Genomic DNA, 7,674 nt, shown 5'->3' with positions numbered 1-7,674 from the left:
CATATATTATACCTAGGTAAATTGCCCTATACTAACACCAGTTATGTGAATTACAAACTTAGAAAATAATCATCTAAGACTTCTTATGAGAGAGACATAAGGGCCATCAAAGCACTCATGGAACAATGGAATTAAAAGATGGGTGTGGGGAGCAACTCGGACTAGACTAAATTACTGGAATTAAGACTTATTCTATGCATCTGCTCTCCCACAATATGGCACTGGGAGAGGAGTAAACAACTTCTATGCAGCTGCCTCTCGCCAACTTGACTGAGCTGCAGGAGCTGATCCTGCTCCTGATTGGAGAAGAGCAGCGTACTCGGCGTGTGGGTAGCAGAGTTGGGATTGGTGGAAGAGGACTATAAAGGAGGAGAGAGACAACATGCACCAGGAACACCTGAGGAACACCTGTGCAGCCCCCGAGAGAGCCAGCCGGCAGTGTGCCGCTCCCCTGTGGAAGTGGGGAAAGTGGCAGGGGGAGCCGCCCCTCCACGGAGGTGGAAGGATCGGCAGCTAACCCGGGAAGGACCAGCAGCAAACCCGGGAAGGGCCGAGCAGACAAAAGAACAGTTCAGGGTCCTGTGTCGTTCCTCCGTGAAGAGGGGGAGCGACAGATGGGCTCATTTATTGCAAAAATAAGATTGAAATCCAGAAAACTCTTTTTTTATAAAAGACATTTCCCATTAGCATTTTGAAGACTTTTTGTAGGAATGTGGTTTGAAAATTTTTGTACCAGAATAAACTTATCTCTTATTGCCATTTTCCCTGAATATTTTGAACTACTCTCATCTGTGTTGTTCCATAATATTTTACAGACAATGATTTCATTTGTAAAAAATAAATCAATTTGGGGCCGGCGCTGTGGCACAACGGGTTAATGCCCTGGCCTGAGGCGCTAGCATCCTATTACTCCTCTTCAGATCCAGCTCTTTGCTATGGCCTGGGAAAGCAGTAGAAGATGGCCTTGGGCCCTGCACCCATGTGGGAGACCGGGAGGAAGCTCCTGGCTCCTGGCTTCAGATGGGCACAGCTCTGGCCATTGTGTCCAATTGGGGAGTGAAAGAGCGCATGGAAGACCTCTCTCTCTCTCTGCCTCTCCTCTCTCTGTGTAACTCTGACTTTCAAATAAATAAATAAATCTTTATAAAATCAATTTAAAATCCGAAAGTAAATCTTTTTAGCAGTATTTGTAATTTTGGCCACTGGGTAGACTGTAATTCCTGTTTTACAATTATTTTCTTTCTTCTGCTGCTCTAGCACACAAATATCCACTACACTGAGAACAATCATGAAGCTTTGAGGATTTTTTTTTTTTTTTTTAAGTCACAAGGCAGGTGGGCATTTGACCCAGTCATTAAGTCACTGCTGTGGGATGCCTGCATCCCATATCAAAGTCCCTGAGTTTGAATCCAGGCTCTACTCTCTCTTTTAGTTCAACTCCCCATTCTAGCTTCCTGCTAATGTGCACCCTTGGTGGTTGCAGGTGAAGTATAAGTGATTGGTTCTTGCCACCCATGTGTTAGACCTGGATTAAGTTTTCTATTCCCGACTTTCATCTGATTCAGTCCAAGCTGTTGTATATATTTGAGGAGTAAACCAGCAAGTGAGCAATCTCTCTCCCTCTCTCTCTCTCTCTCTCTCTTTCTCTCTACATTTCAAATAAATGAAAATTAATTTTAATTTTTACATAAAAGGCTTATATAGTGAGCATTGGTTTGAGAGCCTCCAAAGACCCTCTGGGGATCTTAGTATTGATGACCATGCTGCATAGGGAGACATAATCAATAAAGGGGAGACAGCAATGAATGAACTACTAAAACCTCCGAACAGATGAGAAATTAAGACCCAACTACTTGGCCGGTGCCGTGGCTCAATAGGCTAATCCTCCGCCTTGCAGCGCCGGCATGCTGGGTTCTAGTCCCGGTCGGGGCGCTGGATTCTGTCCCGGTTGCCCCTCTTCCAGGCCAGCTCTTTGCTGCGGCCTGGGAGTACACTGGAGGATGGCCCAAGTGCTTGGGCCCTGCACCCCATGGGAGACCAGGAGAAGCACCTGGCTCCTGGCTTCGGATCAGCGCGGTGCTCTTGCCGCAGTGCGCTGGCCACAGCGGCTATTGGAGGGTGAATGAACGGCAAAAGGAAGACCTTTCTCTCTGTCTCTCTCTCTCACTGTCCACTCTGCCTGTCAAAAAAAAAAAAAAAAAAAAAAAAAAAAAAAGACCCAACTACTCATTTAACAACTCTTTCCACACTGAGTCATTGGCTTAGAATTGAGAACTAGTGATTAAGTAAAAAATTTTTGAAAAATAAAATAGAAAATGAAACTCACATTTTTAAAAGGTTTATTTATTTATTTGGAAGCGACAGAGAGAGTAAGAGAAAGAGTGAGAAAGATAGAATCTCAAGCACTGGCTCACTGCTCAAATGGTTACAGCACCTAGGTCTAGATCAAGATGAAGGCAAGAGCCAGGAAATCCATCCAGATCTCCCACATGGGTGTAAGGGCCCAAGTACTTGGGCTATCTTCCACTGCTTTCCCAGGAGTATTAGCAGGGAGCTGGATCGGAAGTGGAGCAGTTGGACAGGAACCAGCCAGCATCCATTGTAGCACTTCTGTAAAAATGCTGAAATATTTGGCCGGCGCCGCGGCTTACTAGGCTAATCCTCCGCCTTGCAGCGCCAGCACACCGGGTTCTAGTCCCGGTCAGGGCGCCAGATTCTGTCCCAGTTGCCCCTCTTCCAGGCCAGCTCTCTGCTGTGGCCAGGGAGTGCAGTGGAGGATGGCCCAAGTGCTTGGGCCCTGCACCCCATGGGAGACCAGCATAAGTACCTGGCTCCTGCCATCGGATCAGCACGGTGCTCCGGCCGCAGCACGCTGGCCGTGGCGGCCATTGGAGGGTGAACGAACGGCAAAAGGAAGACCTTTCTCTCTGTCTCTCTCTCTCACTGACCACTCTGCCTGTCAAAAAAAAAAAAATGCTGAAATATTTGAAGTTAAAGTAATATTGTAATATTTTAGTGAACTAATTGTTCTTTACCGAACAACAAATTATTGAGAGTTACCTGATTTCCAACTTTATCTAGACATATCTAGCAGAGAAGAAAAGCTATATCTAGACCCTTTCAGATTAAATTCTGATTACTAGTCAGTAGTAAAAAAAGGAGCCTTCAAAAATTAGAATCAGAATTTCAAGTTTTACAAAAAAAAGTTTTCTTATAAATTAAACTTCTATTGTTCTCCTTGTCCAACAACGATTAATGCAATATTTTATAGTATTTAGAATAAAGAAGAAGCTGTTATTGAGAAATAATTCCTTCTTAAGTTCAAAAGGTCAAATAATCGCCCAATCAATTTTAAAACAAGAAATACTAAATCTTTTTCTTGGACAGACAATAGAAATTAAATTGCCCATGAGTCATGCATCATAGGCTTTATATTTAATTAATTAATCATCATGGAAGTTGATTTGGTAAACCAATTTAAACAGAGTAATTTATCATGAAAGAGAAAGGCCTTAGGAAAATCTAGAAAGAAATAATGTTGCATATTCATCTGAAACTCAACTTTTAAATAATATGAAAAATTTTTGTAGCTAAGTTAATTTCAAATCGGAAACTTGTTGATTAAGTTTTACACGGTTTTGGCTCTGGCACTTTGGCGGACCTGGCCTGAAGTGCCGACATCCCATATGGGCACTGGTTCAAGTCCTGGCTGCTCCTCTTCTGATCCAGCTCTCCTCTGTGGCCTGGGAAAGCAGTAGAAGATGGCCCAAGTCCTTGGGATCCTACACTCACATGGGAGACCCGGAAGAAGCTCCTGTCTCCTGGCTTTCGATAGGCACAGCTCTGGCCATTGCGGCCATCTGGGGAGTGGATCAGCAGATACCTCTTTCTCTGTTTCTACTCTCTCTGTAACTCTGTCTTTCAAATAAATAAAATATATCTTAAAAAAAAAAGTTTAACAAGGTTTAAGACAGAAATGTAAATATATGTGTATATATTTATATATTTAATATCCAAGTGTAATTGTACTCTCAGTTTACTTTTGGAAATTTCCTAACTGCTTTATCAATAGTAGTGCAGAATATGTTATTAACTTCTTCTATTTTAAATATATTGATTTAATGTAGTATAGTTTTTGTATGTTATTAGACTTCTAAATATGTATGAAATTTAATTTTAAAAATATCATTTACTAAGGCTGCAAGTAGTTTGGCTTTGCACAATCTTACAGTTATTTTTACTTAAGAGTTGAAACAGTAATCTACCTAGGTACAGTAAATTTTGTGTATTTTCTACTTCTGAAAATGTTGGGAATATATCATAATCATTCTTCATGCACCATTAAAAGTTGCCTAATCATTACTTCTACTTAGCAAGATAATATAGCAAATGAGTTTTTTGGCAATTTTTATATATTCTTTTAAAAAGCATACTGCACATACATTAGGAAGGAACCTTCCATTCTAAAATTTAATGACATTCTATGAAGAGGCCCTGTGAAGTAAGACAAGACACGTATTTCTTTCTTTCTTATTTATTGTCTTAGAAGGCATATAAATTCTATACAATGCAATTAGTGAATAAATTATTGTCTTTAAGGATAAATCAAAGGGAAGTGAACAAGTAAAGCAATTTCTAAAAAATAAAAAAAGAACCTTCCTGTTAGCTCTGCTAATACTCCAAGAATACTTGAATCTACATGATTCCCAAATACTGGCTTAGAAAGCATTTTTTCATAAGGAAAAAGAATACCTCTTCTGTACCTGAGTCTGGTTGTCAAGATCAGTAATTTATTTTTACACTACCATAAGATTGTTTACATGCTAAAACAAATAAATCAAACATGGCAAAATGCCATGTAAGTTACAGAGCCAATAAAACATCAAATAATCTACATTTTTGTAAACGCTCTGGTTGACCCTTTTCACCAATCCCTTTTTAAAGAATGATGGACCATTCAAATTTTGCCTTTCAAGTAACATCACCCAAGGAAGGCCATACAAGTACAATTTTTGGAAAATTACCAGAAAAAGTTGAGTACTGCATAATTTTTCATTCTCAACACAATTATGAATATTCATGACACTATATTCATTTTAATGTCTGAATTAGGGAAAAAGATTTCTGAATAAACATGCATGATAGAGTACAATACATTACTGAAAGTTTAAATGTGGGATTTCTTTAACCTTTTTAAAATTTGTTTTTGAGTTCTTGCCTATTCCTTTTGCTCTTCATCAAAACAGAAAAAGCCATAAACTTGATGAGAACAAGGAGAAAATTAAGTCAGGAAATACAAAGAATGACCAGGAATTATTGTCAGGAAGAGTAATGAGAACTTTCCAAAACTCAACTGAAGTATATTCCCAAGATATCAAATAGAAGAAAGCAACCATAAATTATAAATGCTTTCATGTACAATGTTTAAATTTAAAAATTGCTTCTTCAGCCGGTATGATGAATTTAGAAATCTAATAGGTAGGTAAGTTTTATAAGTTTTCCTGAAAATATGTGTTTGTAAAGAATGAAGAAAATAAAGAATTGAGGAAATTTTAATTCAGGCATTACTAATTGAGTACAAACTAGAAAAATATGAGTACTGAGTACAAACAAGTAAAAATAACAACAAATTACTGAAGAAATTCACACTTTCTTTCAAAAATATTTACTTATTTATATATTTCAAAAGACAGAGTTGCAGAGAGAGAGTAAGAGACAAAGAAAGCGATTTTCTGTCCTCTGGGTCACTCTCCAGATGGCTGCAAAGAAAAGATCTGGGCCAGGCTGAAATCAGAAGACTAGAATTCCATTCAGATCTCACATGTGGGTGCAGGAGCACAAGCACTTAGTCCATCTTCTACTGCCTTCCCAACTGCATTAGCAGAGAGCTGTTTTCTAAGTGGAGTAGCTGGGACTCCAATCAACCCTCATATAGGATGCTAGCATCACAGATGGTGGATTAATCTGCTGTGCCACAATGCTGGCTCCAACCAAGCTTCTTAAAATTTCACTATATTTGAAGTTTGCTAAACTGGTTCTGATTCTATTTTAGTAGTTAAAAGAAACTATTTGGCACTTTATCTTATAAGGTATGTATTTTCCTTTTAAAAACAAGAAAACAAAGAACAATATAAAGATGAACAAGGTTATTCATTCATAAAAAACTTACATCATCCTTTTGTCTTTCAAGATTTGCCCTTTTTGTTGTTTATTGCTTATTTTGAAGGGCTATATTTACCTAATCCCTTTTGTGGGTTGAAGGGAATAACTCTGATAAAGATGGACAATGTGTACAATATTATTCACTAGAATGGAAGGAAGTCTCAAGCTGTAATTAAGCAAATGAAATAGACAAGTGGATGTTCTCAGATACTGGGAAAGTGTTGACAGAGGATCCTGAAAAGATAGAATAAATATAGCAGTGAAATTTAAGGTAAGTTGGAATACTGAATAATTATTTTCACAGAATACTAACAAGTCTAAAGGAAAAAAAAATGTTTCAGTCTGCCAGACTTATCTTTATTCCCTCTGAAGAATAGAAATATCAGGAAAGTTATTGCATTAATACAATAAAGGAAATTAATACAGTTTATAAGCTTATTTTGATGCAAACTTACTACTATAATATATTATAGAAGCAAAGCTGTGAAAGCCCGGACTATGTTTCCCATGACTGTTCTCTGTAGAAGACACAGAGAATACAGTTCTACATACAAGATAAGGAATGCTTAGTGAGGAGGCCCTCAGCATCTCAACAATGTTCAGTGATGGTTTCTCTCTGTAGGCCATAGTTGTTATGGAATTTAGTTCATTGATTGCAAAAGGGATGATATAACACGCAAATAATAGACAGGTGGCAAAAACTTACTGCCAAAAGCCAGGAGTGGTAACTATTATAATACTTGGAAAGGGCAGAATGTAAATCATGGTAGTATGCAGAAGGAGCCTAAGGCACACTATTTCTAGGAGGAAAATGTAGAGGAACAAATGAACACGAGATAGCTCTCAGCTTATACAAACTGAATAAACCAAGGGTGGATAACAATGGTCTGAAGGCGAATATCTCAAAATCCAAGACCCCTTGTTGATTTCTGAATGTAAACTTATTTTTACACCTTGAAGTCACTTAATATGAGTTAATACATAACTCCATTATATGTGGTAATGATTAGCTTACTTCCTTCCCAAAAGTGGCATAAAACCATTGCTTTGTTCACAATACGCTGGGCAAAGAGAATGCCTAGGAATTTTGAGACCATTGACAAAGATTCCGAGTTGACCTTGAAACCTTTAGATTGTGGTTTTCTCATTAGACTGTGAGCATAGGAAGCCAGAAAGTGACTGGATGCTAGCAAAATTTGATTCTATGATGCTTTGTTCTCTAGTGTCACAGATACGCATGGCAATCATTTCCCTGGTCTCCAAATCCAGAATTCAGCCTGGCATACATAACACTTGATTAAATTTGTACATTACATCCTTTTTCTGCCAGGTAAGAAATTACAAACTGAAGAAAGGCAAAGGTTAGTTCTAAGACTATCTTACCTTATCTCACAAATTAAATAAACCTGAGACAGTACATTTTGTATGTTTGTTGAGGCAAGGGGGCGAGAGTGGTAATGACAGAAATTAATTATACTATTAAAATGTAAAGGATGTCAGGTTGTGGCTTCC

This window comes from Oryctolagus cuniculus, chromosome 5 (genome assembly GCF_051225735.1).
Source record: "Oryctolagus cuniculus isolate XC-2025 breed Fujian yellow rabbit chromosome 5, ASM5122573v1, whole genome shotgun sequence".
Taxonomy (NCBI): Eukaryota; Metazoa; Chordata; class Mammalia; order Lagomorpha; family Leporidae; genus Oryctolagus; species Oryctolagus cuniculus.
The sequence above is the reverse complement of the archived record's forward strand: the minus strand, read 5'-3'. Positions refer to the sequence as shown.